This window comes from Hesperophylax consimilis, chromosome 4 (assembly GCF_061612785.1).
Source record: "Hesperophylax consimilis isolate HC1 chromosome 4, BYU_Hcon_1.0, whole genome shotgun sequence".
Lineage (NCBI taxonomy): Eukaryota > Metazoa > Arthropoda > Insecta > Trichoptera > Limnephilidae > Hesperophylax > Hesperophylax consimilis.
Genome location: NC_142839.1, coordinates 18,643,482 through 18,658,684, shown reverse-complemented (window position 1 = coordinate 18,658,684; position 15,203 = coordinate 18,643,482). Strand labels below are relative to the sequence as shown.

Here is a 15,203-nt window from a genome sequence, read left to right as displayed (position 1 = left end):
TTTATCTGAATACAAGCGATGCGGTCATCCCCACACGGTATTATTGAAGCTTGCAGCTCGTTCCTCCAAAGTACTGCGACTCTTCCGTAGGGTCGACCTCGTAGCGGTCCGTTTGATAAATCTACAGCAGAGGTACCCCATCCCTGGAGGTTCGGATGAATTTTTGATAGATTCGATGTTTCGTTTTGTAATAACCACGTTTCTTGCAAAAGTATTATATCGTAGATATCGCACATATCTATAACGAAGTTGGCGTTTCGTTTAAAACTTTTACAGTTTATTGAAATTATCTTAATTTTGTTCTTTTCCATTATATTTTTTTCAATAAATTTTCGGAAAACAGTACCAGTCGGCCAAAATTCTTTGTTCGTATAGGTTTTGAAATCTGTATTCGGTATAGTCAACTTGAAAGATCCAAACTGCGTGGGATTTCGTTGTATTATTTTTTCTATTTGGATATTAAGTACTTCATTTTATTTTACAATTTATAAAGTTTCGAATTTTGTCCTCAGTTACACTATTGTCGAACCTCGACACATAGAGAGTTGTTTTTAACTCAGCTATTTTGAGGGAGTTCTTGATCGCTGTTCCAGTTGCAATAATATTTATCGATCTCCTTAGTTTTCTTGTAACGGTTTTATAATCATCCGTATTAAAAATAAGTTGTCTTTGGTTTAAATGTATTTTTGTGAGATTGTGTGCGTGCGACTTTGGCTGATTCATCCATACCCGGTTGATGTACCTGTGATGTCTGTAGTATGACTTGTTGCTGTTGTGTGAGAGAGCTAGACGCCGCTACTTTATTCCATGATTGAGGAGAGTGCATGACAGGTGGGGCAGCTAATGCGAGGGGGGCGGGCGGGGTTATCACATTATTGCAATGCGCATTGTTGTCCAAATGTAATTCATTAATTGGCGACCGTGAGTTCGAGCGGTTCTTATCTACCGCTACCGGTATGGTGACCTTCAATGTGTTCAAGGACGGCGATGTGTTTACGTCTTGATTTGGAATACGGTTATGTTTATTTATTTTGAGTTAATTCCTTAGGAGAGCCATTCCAGAGCGCAACACTTCCAGATCGCTTTGTTTGGACATTTGTGACTGAATTGTGGTTAGTTCACCCTTTAATGCCATGATATCTTTTAGGAGTGATCGAAATTGACAGGCGGTAATTTGTGTAAATTCTGAGCCACAAATGTCGGTAGAGCTTCATTCTCTGTTTCCTTCAGTATTTTAATGATATAATATAAATTCTTACACTTCCTACCTTCGCCTTTCCTCATAATTCAGCATAATTTCACTGCACAGAATTTCTTTCGCAGCCTCCACTTCGTCTTCTGAGAAATTATTCGAGCATATTTGGATCGCGGTTAGTTCGTCTTAGACATCGATTTTGTTTTGAAGAAACGTTAGAAGTTCATTAATTATTAATTTATCACTTTTTTCGTAATGATCATATTGTTTTCGTAAGTGGCGGCAGCATATGCAATTCGATCCTGCGCACGAGCAGACTTAAATTACAAGAACAACCCCTTAAAACCTTCCAATAAAGTTTTTTCTGTTAGCGCGATTAAAAACTACCGGTACCTCCATCCCCATGTATCCACTGTTAAAGGTATTCAAATATAATAATATGCTTTAGTATCTTTCCACTTCTTTAAATTCTTATTCTCACATTCCTTTAATTTTTCATTTACTTTTCATGTTCCGATAAACACACAAGTACAAGTACATGGCAAGTTTAAACAGAACATGCGGCTTGTATATTTGCTGAAACAAATATTGGTATTATCGTCTAGCTTCTAGCTTATATTTTATAAATAAAACACGTTAATCTAACGTAAGACTCTGTTTGCTGGTTTTATCGACCTAGCGAAGGCAAACGAGTTGGTACGTCGCCAGCTACTAAATGTGGGGTGTGCTGAAAAAATACAGAGTTCAAAGTAGATAGTTAATAAATCTTTAATCCCTTTATGAAAAAATAGTAGTAGGGGATGTATTGATTGTAAGATTTCAGAATAAAGTCGGTCTCAAGGGATGTCCTATCTCTTGCAGCAAATCAACCAAAATAACAAATTTTGGCATACGGGTTGATATTTAGTAAGGTATATTCAAAACTACCTCCAACCAGCGGATAAACCGCTCAAACGAAGAGTATACAGAGGCAGAATGAGGCTAATCACTATTAAAATGGATATAATGGTTAAAAATAAGATCAAATAGAGTGTAAGTAGCTACCAGTGTAACCAGCAAGGATCAGTGTAAGTATTGATGTTGAATTCGATTGGTGACAAATTAAAGAGAGGTCGTTTTAGGGTCCAAGCCCAAAATGTGATGCTTGAGGCGAGTGGATAAAACCGTTGTATTGGCGAATTTAAAGCTCTACTACTTGAAATACGCGATCTCCTACAATTTTTAATAGAAAATCCTATGGGAATACCACAGTTTGAACCTGTGCTCAGATTGTTAACAGAATGGCGACCAAACAAAATTCTTTTAGCAATTCAGGAGGGAATACAAAGCTCCGGAAAACAAACGCAGAAGCTATACGAGAGACAGGATCTAAAATATATCGAGACCATTTCTTCTGCTTCCTCATTTCTTTATTTATAAATGGTCTTAATGCTATGGTTATACACTAAAACCACAATAAGATAAATGATAATAATTGGTTTTCCTAGATGTGCTTGGATGCGCTCGAAGCAATTAGTTCCAGGCCAAATTCAATAAGAGAAAGAAAATTTAAAAACATAAATATAGGTACATTTTTCTACCTGTTTTTTTTCATATTTGCAGATATATTTTTTTTTTTTATTTTATTATATAAAACATTATAAATGATAACAATATGCAGACTTATAAATAATTTGTTCATTATTATTCTATTTCTCCATAAGTTGAGCTCCAGGAGCTCGTGTTTATGGGAGGAGTCTTTACATTTAGTTCTAATGATTTTTTAAACAATAATCAAAAACTTTTGAAATAAATACAAACATAATATTAACTAATTAACAATTAACATAATATAATATAATATATTAACTAATTAACATAATATATCTACCCGTATCTTCCTAATCACCGCGAGATTACAGTTCGCCATCATCACATCAAGTCACGTTTAAAAGCTAACGCTCTCGTTTAACGCTTGCAAGCGTGATCAGAGCTTTTTTATCGATAGCGAAAAAATTAACATATTCTAAGGCATTTTAAATTCCTTTTGTGTATATTTCTAATAGTTGAGTTTGTTCGCGATCGCGTAGTGTATGGGAAAATGCTTAGTCATAAAAAACAGCTTAGCTAGCGATCAGAGCGTTTAACCACTAAATCGCTGGAAAGTATGGCAACCTAATCTAGGGACAAGACGTAAAACAAAAAACGTAGTTGTCAAGGGAAATTTACTTACATTTTACCGATCCAAATTTTAGGTACATTTTTTGTTTAAATTCTTGATCTTCAAAGTTAAGCCTCAGCAGCGAACAAAGAAGGATAAAAAATTCGAAAATAGAATTATAAGTGGTTTTCCTTTCACTTTGACACTTTTCATATTATATTTAAAGTTTTAGCTACAGCTTGACATAGTTAATTTTGCAGGTGTCCAGAAGTGAAACTTAAGACAATATATTTTTGTTAGTCTGCTGTCAAAATATATTCAATTGATAAGATATTCAGATAATTTAACTGGTAATTATGTAATACGTCTGGAGAATTATTTTAAAATTAATTTTCATTTTCCTTTCACTTCGACAGTTTTTCATAAAAAGTCACTTTCATTAAAAAAGAAAATTATTTAATCTTTAAGTGAAAGGTGTGGATATGTATTTATATCAGATATTTAACTACAATCCTTCACTTAGTTAGGTATTTATACATTCGCAGATTTTAACTCCACGGAACACATATTTCAGCTTTCAGTTTCCCGTGAAATACTGGGCAACTGGGGAACCCGCTTACATCCGCCATGGAGGAAGTAATTGATTTATTCAAAGCCTGTAATAACTGCGCTTGACCGCTTCCCGAGAACGACAAAGCGCCTATCTACATAATAACTCACTACCCCCAAATTTTAATAATAATTGAGCGCTGCCCCAGCCCTACATTTACGAATATTATATCGTCAATAATTTATTTCGGCTTAAAAACTGAATAATTGTGGCATACTATCATTTATCTGCTTTTCCAATTGACGCATGTAAAAATCTGCCCTCCGATATCAGATATTATTTCTCAAATAAAACTTAATCCTTCTTATATATAAGATAATAAGAATATATATATAAGAAGGATTAAGTTTATATATATATATCTGGATATAACTATATATATATACTATCTGGAAGGTATTTTAGAAAAAAAAAAAAAGATATCTATGTTGAAGAGAGGAAGAAACCTGAATATGTAGGTACAGTGGTTACATAAATATTTTCTAATATGAAATTTTTATTTAACAAAAAAGAGTACATATTGGTATCATTTTTTTTCTTTTATAATACTTGATCTATCTGGATATATATAACTATATCTATATATCTGGATATAACTATATATTTACAATCTGGAAGGTATTTTAGAGAAAAACAAAGATTTCTATGTTGAAGAGAGGAAAAAAACCTGAACATGTACAGTGGTTACATAAATATGTCCTAGTATATAATTACTATTTAATATAAAGGAGTACATATTAGACATAAGTTAGAGTGGTTACTTAAATGTGTGCTAATATAAAATCACAATATTATATAGCAATAAAGTTAAACTAAGTACTGTAGGCATTTAATTAATTTTCTTCTTCTTTTACATTGATCGGTTTTTCTTGGATGATCTTCAATTATTCTATACCGTTACTACAGTTCACAAGATCAAGTCCTGAAAACTGTGATACTAAGTACGATCCATACCCGTGTGGTAGTTCTCAACCATGTACTAATGTAGCGCACGTGTTTTCTATGTGATTTCAGCACAAGAGTTACAACTACAAAAGCTATTTGTACCATGGCATTCTCAATTATCTTTTGGCATGTGAAGATTTTTTAAGGTATTTAGAGGTGGCTGCCAAACCCAACAGTACGCCGATTGTTTGAAGCTTCGAGGATATTGCGAACATATTTGGCTATATCCAATGAGATATTTTTTATTATAGCCATCATAATTTTATTTATTTCTTACGGCTTAAAAATAGTAACAAAAACGAAAAGTTTCTGCTATTTATCATATGGCATAGATATGTTACAAACCGTCAACATTTTAAAATATAGTTTACGTTTATCCTAATTTATTCATCAAGAATGTAAAGTATAATTCGAAAACTTAATTATATGATTCATGAATTTCCTTTGCGAAGCGAAGTTGAGGAATCGTGTTATGGTTTAAAATTTATTGCAAAGAAGCAAAATTTTAAAGTAAAAACAGCTTCAGTATAAGATACAAGGTTAAACTTATTTGACCTTCATCTCGTTAGACGCGAACTTTCAAGAAATTAAAGTGCTTCAACAGAGTATAACTAGTAAAGTTTTATTCTGTTATTCTTTACTAATTTGACTATTATCATTTTTCTTAAGCAATAAATTATAAACATAATAATTTGCTTAAGGGCGACTAAAAACTACAAGAAACCAGCAATAGGGAAGAAACAATGACCTTAAAAGAAACGACGAGTTAAAATGATACCTATACTTAGGCAAAAACAGGGATCACTGGAAGTACAGGAAAATGGCCATGCTCGTCATTGGGCGAACTTAGAGTAAAGAAGAATACCGCAAATGTAATTATATTTAAAACCACCAGTTTCCCTCTGAATAACAATTTCTTACCGTCTCGAGAAACATTCTCCGTGAAGGTTCAAAGTTACATTTATACCTTAGGTCTACACATTACATTGTTATTTACTTATGAAGTAGAATAAAGTTAAAAGTTTCTTTAAGAAATGCTATGCCGTAAGATAATACAGAACTTTTCACTAAGCACAACTCGTGTTGAAAAATGTTTGGATCGGCAACTGCTGGAAGTACCAAATTTAATCCGACAGATTACTACCGAATCTACCCGTAGGGATAACGAACTCTTCAAATGCATTCTTCTGAGTTGCGTCTTTCATTTAGGCGACATAAGACTCTAATAACGGGGGTTTGCTCGACGGTCAGATTTTAATAAATTCTGATGAACGTATTACTAAAATCTCAAATTTTTCTAGAGGGATCTCTACGGATGTAAGTTATTTGTATTTGAAATCAATAAAAACAGGACCTTACCATTAAAATATTTTATATAAAATGGTTTTAAAGTTTTATAAAACGTTTTTCAATCATAAAATTCGCGGTAAGCACCTGATTTTATTTTTCTGGGCGGTGAATAAGTAACTTCCTGAGGGATCTCTTCAGAAACATGTGAGATTTTAGTAAAATTTTCATAAGAAATAATTAAAATAAACCCTACGAAAAGAATGATCTATCGATCGATCGATTTTCTAGTCCTGCTAAGGCAAAGTCGACCATAGGTCCGTCCATTACGCCGGGCCGCGCACCGAAAATTGTTTTTACACGACTTCATCATTAAGGTTCATTGCCAAGATTCCCACTTTATTTTAGAGATTTTAAGGGCAAATTCAACCACAGGTCTTTCCAATACATCAGGGCCGCGCGTCACATATTTTTGTGCACGGCTGCTTCACTTACGTCATTAAGATTTTGGCTTTATTTTATGGTATTGTTTCGTCGTAAAACAACTTGAATTAACTGGTACTAATACGCGACTATAATCACAATCGGAAATCATGTTCAAATGCATAGGTTAGATTCAATGGCAGACGTTTTTTAGTATGTCATTGAACCCGAACTGAACTTTTCAATATGTTTCCTGATACGTGCGACTATAAACCTTAATACGTGCCCTGATCCAAATATTTCTAAAAGATTAAGAATAATTCGCAATTGCCCACAATTTCTCTTGACTGATTGTCCAACATAACTCAACTATGTACGCTTTTCCAGTACATAAACGCGCAAATTCATTTGAAGTCACGTGTACACCGTTCTAGTACATGAATATTTCACCCATTTTCTTTACAACCGCAAGATGTATTGGCCATCCCATTCCCAGTGCTTGGGTCTTCAGTGCCCATCGATTTGATTGAATTCCTGTGCTGAGTGCATTAGTAGGGAGAATTACGTAAGCGGGGTCCTCGGTGATAATTCAAGCGGCCCTCGACCCCCTCCTTACCCCCACCCTCCCAGCCCGCCTCCGCTGAATCAAGAAAACCTTCTATCTTTTTCCCACTCGGGAGTCCGCCGAATGGGGGACAAGGGTAGAATTATTTAACATCCTATTTACAAACGAGAGGAGAATCATTTCATTTACTAGCCAACCTTCATGAATCTTTCCATAGACTGGTTCTTTACAAATCTTCAAATACATTGAAGACGGTTTTCAGTAAAACGGTATTGAAATTTTCATTCGTTGTTTTCATTATCTCTGACAAGGTATAAGAATGATATTGATATTGAAGAATAATCTTTATCAAAAACACTGCTTTTTCTCGAAAATTTCGTTCAAACTTATTTAAGGAGGTGGAACAAATTTTTGCTTCTGGCACTTTGCAGGAGAGATAGAATGATTTTAACTTATGTAAATTCTACATGCTAGAAAACCATCTATTTATGCTTTGCATTTAAGCTATAGCAACAAAATTCAAAAAGAATTTGTAAACAATAATACCGAATGATGCAAATATCATAACAATTTAAAAAACAAAAGCATTTTTTTATATAGTTTCAGATGGACGATGGCTAATACCTCGACACCGGCCGCTTTTAATCAATCGGCTACGAGCAGCTCTTGTAATGCAGTGGTTTGTAATGAACATTTAGATTTTAATATCAACAATATTTCATTTTGGTAATAGTTATTATCATTCCGTATAAATAAAATATTCAGATGGTACAGGAAAATTCTTACGCAGCGGACGAAAAAAAAATCGATAGCTGATAAGCAACCAAAAATTCATTAATTCTAATAATTCAATTATAATTTTAAGAGTAATTACTCAACTGAATATACATAATTATAATAATGAATTTTATCAATATATATATATATTTCCACAATTGATTAATTACTCTTTTTAACTATGTACGTTTTTCCTATAATATAATTGAATTTATTTATTTGTATTGCTATCTTTTTTTTAAATACTTACGCCAACCATCCAATATTAATAAACCATTTTTTCAAATTTTATTTCTCTTTGATTTTTGTATACTTGAGCTCCTTCAAGGCAACAAGGTAAGGAATAAACAGAGCTGCTCAAAGGGGCGAAGGTAACAAACCAATTTGCAAGGAGCAAGGGGAATGGCGTGGACGTGTTCCTCTCAGTGATTTGACAATAAATGAATCTGATAGTATACAGGCACCTCGCATTGTAATATCACCATTTAGTGTGCGAAATTAAAATCTGCTTTTGTGGTTGGTTTGTTGGTTTTTTCATCGAAATGATTCCCGAATTTCATGTTAGGGCAAGTGTAGTAAAATACTCAAAATAATCCAAATAAAGTGATTTAAACAAAATTATTGTTAAGTTTTAAATTATAATGTCATATCACAAAGTATATGCTTCATATGAAAAACCTTATTTTTATTGCGATTTTTTACGGCAACTTTATTTTTTTTTTTTTTTTTATTTATTAACGCCGATTATAGCGGCTTTTACAAAAGAATAACAATTGTTTTACTTATTATAAATACAGAATATACATAGATAAAAAAATATATAAATACAAAATACATAAAAGAGTACAATAGAAATGGTTATTATAAATACAATGCAACAATGTGTATATATAAATATATAAACAATTAATTTACAATAAATCCCGGATAAACTAATACTTTAAAACTGTATTTGGTTATATTCAATCAGAGAAGCGCTGACATACAGTTTATTAACTTTCTCTATTATTGTCGTTATATAGACCTGAACCCTGATTAGGTACTCGAAGGTTTTAAAAATAAAAATAAATTGACTTTTAATAATTCGCCTCGTTAAATTTGAAAAGTTTTTTCGCACCCTTTTTGGAATGACTGAAAATTATTTATGTATTAGTTGGGGTTGCACGGAGCTGTTGGAGGGGTATTAAAAACAAAACTAAAGCCATCATTCATTTCAGTAGCAGACAAAAAAACAGTACATAAATTCCTTAATTAATATGAACTGTTTTCAATGTTTTCCAACATTTCGTAAAAAGAATTGTAAAAGATGATTTTTAATTATCCTTTATTATGATAATAATAACGTCATATTCTGGAATGTGGGCAGGTAAGCGCAATTACACACATCCCAAAGAAAGCTATCCAGGGGGAAAATACTTCAACAGCCTACCTGGAAACATTAGTTTAATCGAATACGATAAACACCTACTAAAAGCGATTAAAGAGAATTTCAGTGTAAAAATAACACAATGATGAAACTATCTTCTTAATTATTATTTTTTTTATTTACATATATTATTTAATATTCAAATTTCTTTGAATCATGATTATAAACATTAAATATTCTTCATCCTGATACTCAACACTCTTTTAAACACAAGCGCCAGATTCTTTAGAAGAGAAACATAAAAAAAAACAAAAGCAGTGAAAACTAGTTTTATGGATTATCTGAACTAACATACATTATTATAGTTTGTAAATTGATTAATTATAAAAAAAAAGGAAAAAAAATATAATTACACACATAAATAAAAGAACAAATTTTTCATTTAACTGATTTTATTTTTGTTACACCGGAACAATTTTAAAATAGTGGGTAACAAACTATTAGTTTAAGAGAAATTTAAATAATATCCATAAAAAATATAAATCTATTGGCACGATTTGTATTAAAAATCACACAATTTGTTATATCTTCATGGTTTTCTTAAAAAAAAAACGAAAAAATATTGGGAAAAAATTTGCTTTTGCCTTTTCTATAGAATTTAATACGTATCAATAATATTTGGGGACTCCAATGAATACATGAATGCGAGATGAAATGACTTCTGACATATTCAAACTACACAATATTTTTTACGTCTCCGCCACAAATCGGGTCCTTTAGGAATCCTTGAGGGCGCTTACTTTTATCCGAAGCTCGAAGTTGCCTTTCTATTACGTGAACCTCAAGAACGACAAATAAATAAATTATTTTTCGAAGGGATTCTTTTTTACTTTTCCAATGCGGCTTTTGTCATCGTTTTGATTCTATTCCAATTGAAAGATTTTCTTTTCCGTCGCAACAAGAAAGGTGGATTTGATAGTAAAATAACGTTATAACTATTAATAACAACTCCACTTGAAAAATCTTGATACATTTGAGCCAGTTGTATTAGCGAAAAGGTTTATATTGTTGCAGTTTTCATCAATTTATTCCCGCCGCGCGGCCTTTTCGTAAAAAACTTAAATTTGGATTTGCGGCCAAAATGCCCTACCAAACTGAATATCTTATTTTATTTTATTATATATTCTATATTCAAGGGTATAGCAATTATCTCGTTCGGTTATGGGCTGTTTTGTATACTTGTGTTTTAAATTATGATACATAGGCCATAAAAGAATTCAATTTTGCTCTATTTTTGGGCCAACTTTGGTATTTTTTATTGTAATTATTAAAAAATAATCTCCACCTACCTACTGTTCAAATGTAATAAAAAATAAAATAAAACATCGTAAAGGGGTTTTTTTCAAAAATTTATTTTATTCATAGAAATTTTAATTTATGTATTTCAGATATATTTATACTTAATTTATACAAATTTGTGTTGCAACGTAAATCGGTCGTAAAAGTAATTTCATAAATAATTATTATTAATTTACTAATTTTTTTTTTTTCATTAATTTCCCAATGGCGTGTATTTGAAAGACAAATAAATTAAGTAGACCGTATTCGTACAAGATATTTGCTATTCCTTTGGATTAATAATTTCAGTTAGGTTGCGTATTTTGGCCACAAATTCACATTTAAGTTTGGTTGAAAAAGTTCAATTTGTTTTATTTCGTTTCGTGATCATTTTCCAATGTGTAGGTAAATCAGAATAAAGAGATTCTTGCTTGCTTAGTGGTGAATGGATTTATCAAAAACAATTATTTCCTTCCTTTTTTGATTCTTGGCGCTTCGATAACAATTTAATTTATTTTTATTTTAACTAACTATAAGTATAAAATAACTAACCACCGTATTTAAATTAATTTTATATTGTATGTCCTTCCGGATTTTTTTTAAATTTGACACTACTCCGAGCAGTTCCTTTAAAATGATAGTTGATTTGGAATATGACTGCGCTTGAGAAGAAATTGTGCCCTTTTTTAAGACTCAAAGCATCTATAAAGATTTTATACGAGTCCCAGCGAGAGATCGTACGTAGATCGTAGTACATGGATCGTCGTCATTCTAGTATCTTTTGTCTTTTTCGTTTTCATACAAGACGGGTGAGAAGGAAGACGACGAACGTCGATGACATTCCTACTAGCTCTGGCTGGGACGGGTTTATAAAACTTCTTTTGTTTGGCTGGGTAATGATTTACCATGACCAGATTTTATTTTTTACTCCATTTTATCACAACCTAATTTCATTTAGAAAATACTAACTACCTAGACATAATCAAATTACAACGACGATATTCAAATATTATGAAAAAGACGTCCTTACCCACACAGTATAGTATGGTTACTAATGGATAAAAGGGGACTTAGAGGCGAGTGTTCCAAACTGATTCACACCAGTCTCGCTTCAATCACGTTACGGTACAACCGATGTGCACAAATAGTATTCAAATATGCTCTCTCGTATTTCAATTTATTATGATTCATATTTCCTTGTGTATTGTGGTGTAGGCACCGCGATTATTATTGTTTTTTGAGCGAAGTGTCAACTTGAGTCTGGCAACACTTGCCTGCGCAGCGAGATGCGCGGACGACATACCTAACTGAGCTCGCGAGTGGAAAAAACTTCGATGAGCATTCCGTCTCAAGCGCTCCTCTCGCCAGCAAGCTATTTATTGTAATTACGCAAATTATTGTCGCGGATAGAATCCTTGTATTATCTCACCTTCTTGTGTTAAATAAAATATAACTCTACCAATCAATCAGCGTTATGATTTATAAGCTAAGTTCCGTGACTGATTATTTAGAAAACTAGAATATCTCCGATGAAGGTAAGCGGAGATGTTCTAGCAAATTCCTAAAACTCTAAAGTGGGTTCCCTTCTGTACAAAGTTGAGTTGTGTGTGTGAGCGTAGTTTACAATGTTCATCTTCGTTGTGCTTTTTACTACACAGATACTCATGTATGGTGTGTCCTCAGGGCCGGCCCTGAGCCAAACGGCGCCTGGCGCGACAAAATTATGGCGCCCCTTTTCAAAATCAGTAGATGCATAGGTAGATGATCACTGTAATCAATAATATTCATGTGATTTGTATTTTTGTGTAGCGCCGTTTTTATGAAAAATAAATCAGGGGCGATGTATTAGGACTGTTCTGACTGATTGAATTCGGCGCCCGGAGCGGACTGCTCCAATTGCGCCCACATGCGGACGGCCCTGTATGGCCTAACCCTATATTCATAATTATTACATATTTCAAAACTGAAACTGATTCAAACATTCAAATGCACTTTTCTTAAAACCAACCACTACGGACATACAATAAGTGTGTTTTATACCATCGATTAGATGACATTGTTCAAATTTATTTAATTTTTAGCTTTCATCCTTTTTCATACCAGGTGGCGGAAAAGTGATCACCCTATCGGAACATGCTCTCATTTTTGCAAATAAACTTTTCGTTCCGACTTTGACATTTGTGAAGTAAACAGAAGCAGAATACATATTGACAAATCATGAATCGTTATAGGTAGATACTCCTCAAGAACGTGGAATAATTCATTTTTATTTATAAACAAAGTTACTGCCTGAAATCGAGTGAAGTCACCTTGTATTAACTCTATCCAGAAGAGTCAAACACCTTGACATCTTTGGGAATGCTGTGTGGATGATATTTTGAGGAAAGAATGAAATAAACCATGTTTTATAAGGGAGGCAACACAATACCGTCAAATATTTCTACAGCCGAGCTATCGAACACAAAACCGAGTCACAGAAGCGACCGGTTCTCTTGTGGCGATAGGTATTTCCCTGCCGTGCAGCTACACTGGGGAAATCAATGACAAGTTACTCGTACTGCCTTCAATTGAAATGCCGATATGCTATGCTATCTAAGGAGTTGATAATCACCAGTCTGAAGATGTCCATAGTCATGGTAAGTCGGGGTGATAGCGGTCCGGTCTAAATAAATAAGTGAAATAAGCTTTTAAAGTTTTTAATTAAAATATTAAAACTGACTGCGATCATAATCATCGTTACTAATATTAACAGTATTATGTATATGTTGGACAAAATTTTCCCCTATATGTGTATTCGACAATTAGATTAATAGATAAATTGATATGATTTAAAATTTGGATAGGCATCGCATCGATCCTACAATTATACGATCAAGACCTTACACTAGAAAAAAGCTGACTTTATAACCATAACGAAAAATTTTAAACAATTTTCCTTCAAAAAAATTTTTGAAAGAGAACGTTGTCAAATATAATAATACTTGGTTTTTGTTAACTCTCTCCTGAATTTTATTCCCAATTGATGGGGCCAATATGGTATCAGTCGGTTTATCTTGTCAGGGCTCCTACTACAGAGCAATTTTAAAAGATAACTTTAACACTCTCAGCGAGCTTAAAGATCAGCTGAAATTTCAGAGCATAGTGACTTTATTGTAAAAGTAGAACCTTGTGTTTCAGGGATTCCCCGCGTGGATTTTCAAACTCCCGAATGACTCAAAACAATGAAGCCTTACAACAGATGTTTTTGGAGTGACCCTTAATGAAGAAATAAGAAGAATGTTAAATCATTAAGTTCGTTGTGAATCTGAAAATAGTGCACACAATAATATCGGAATGAAAAAATGCGCAATTCAAAATTATAAACATCCTACCTTTTATTTAATATCCGCACCAGCACAAATGTTCAGGTCGCGCAGGTTTATCCTCTGTTATGGTTTGCAATCGAAGCCCAAGTTTGCGGGTCTTTACCGTATTATAACCAGTGATGGGAATATTGTAAAACTTTCACTAGCGACGTGTTCCGATCGGTTCACTGCTGAACAGTTCACAAAATTTTCACTGCCGTCATGAACTTTTCCGAAGTAAACAGAACTTTACACAACTCCGCATAACATACACTACTGGGAGCATTAACTTTTGTGTTCTGCTTCAAAACAATAACTATTTTTTAGGTTATACACTTTATTGAACGATGATTTTATGATACATTAATTAAATTTCTAACAAGATATATAATATATATTTACTTTAGACTATTTTAAAAATACATATTAAATATGTATTGTAAGTGGGTGTAAATATAAAAATTAAATAGATCGTTGGTTACACCTACGTATATGTTTATTTCCAAAGTACCTACCTAAAAACAAATAACATTGTATGCATCAACCGGCAAAAAATCGCACTAATAATTGCCGTTATTAGGTTCAATTCATTTTCGGGTTATTTTATATAGTGATACAGTTCAATTCCGTTTAAGATATTTTATAGAGAACCACCGTATAAATTCCATATTTTTATGAATGTTTATTTTTATAGGAGTAAAATGAAACATCACAGTTGTTTGTATATAAATAAAATTATCACTGTCAGTAGTACGAAATCATTTATTTAATGTTTTGGATCGTAAATATTATTATGAAAATAAATTATGTTTTTTTTTAAAACGTGACATGTCAGAACGTTTATCGTGTGACGTGTTTAGTGCGGGGTTCGCGGCTCTCAGCGCTCAGGTCACGCTACGCGTGGAGCTGCTGTCGGAGCGGGCGTGCTTGACTGAGGACTTGACGGAGTGAGGAGTGGAGCGGGTGTGCTTGCGGCGTGCTGTCGGAGCGGCGGTCGGGCGAGCACTCGACTGACGGGACGACGGGCTGACGGCGCTCGGGCCGCGTCGGGCGCCGCCGCGCGTCAGCCGAGCGTCGAGGCGCCGCCCGCGCCGGTCGATCGGCGACGCGCGCATCCGCGGGGGCGCCGTGATTGAAAGCCTTTCGGATACGGGCGCTTCAAAACTTAAATCGCGACTCCCGGACGACCTTATCCCGATTGCCTATGAATCGT

The 15,203-nt window shown here is 33.6% G+C and overlaps 1 protein-coding gene across 1 annotated transcript in view; it reads right to left on the bottom strand.

Annotated features, from left to right (window-relative positions):
* Window positions 1-14,970, bottom strand: part of LOC149424327 (uncharacterized) — a 565,550-nt gene extending 550,580 nt beyond the window's left edge. The window contains exon 1 of the mRNA XM_089651458.1: window positions 14,018-14,970. The gene's annotated coding sequence lies outside the window, so the exon portion shown is untranslated. The remainder of the gene's footprint in view (window positions 1-14,017) is intronic.
* Window positions 14,971-15,203: the final 233 nt, after the last annotated feature.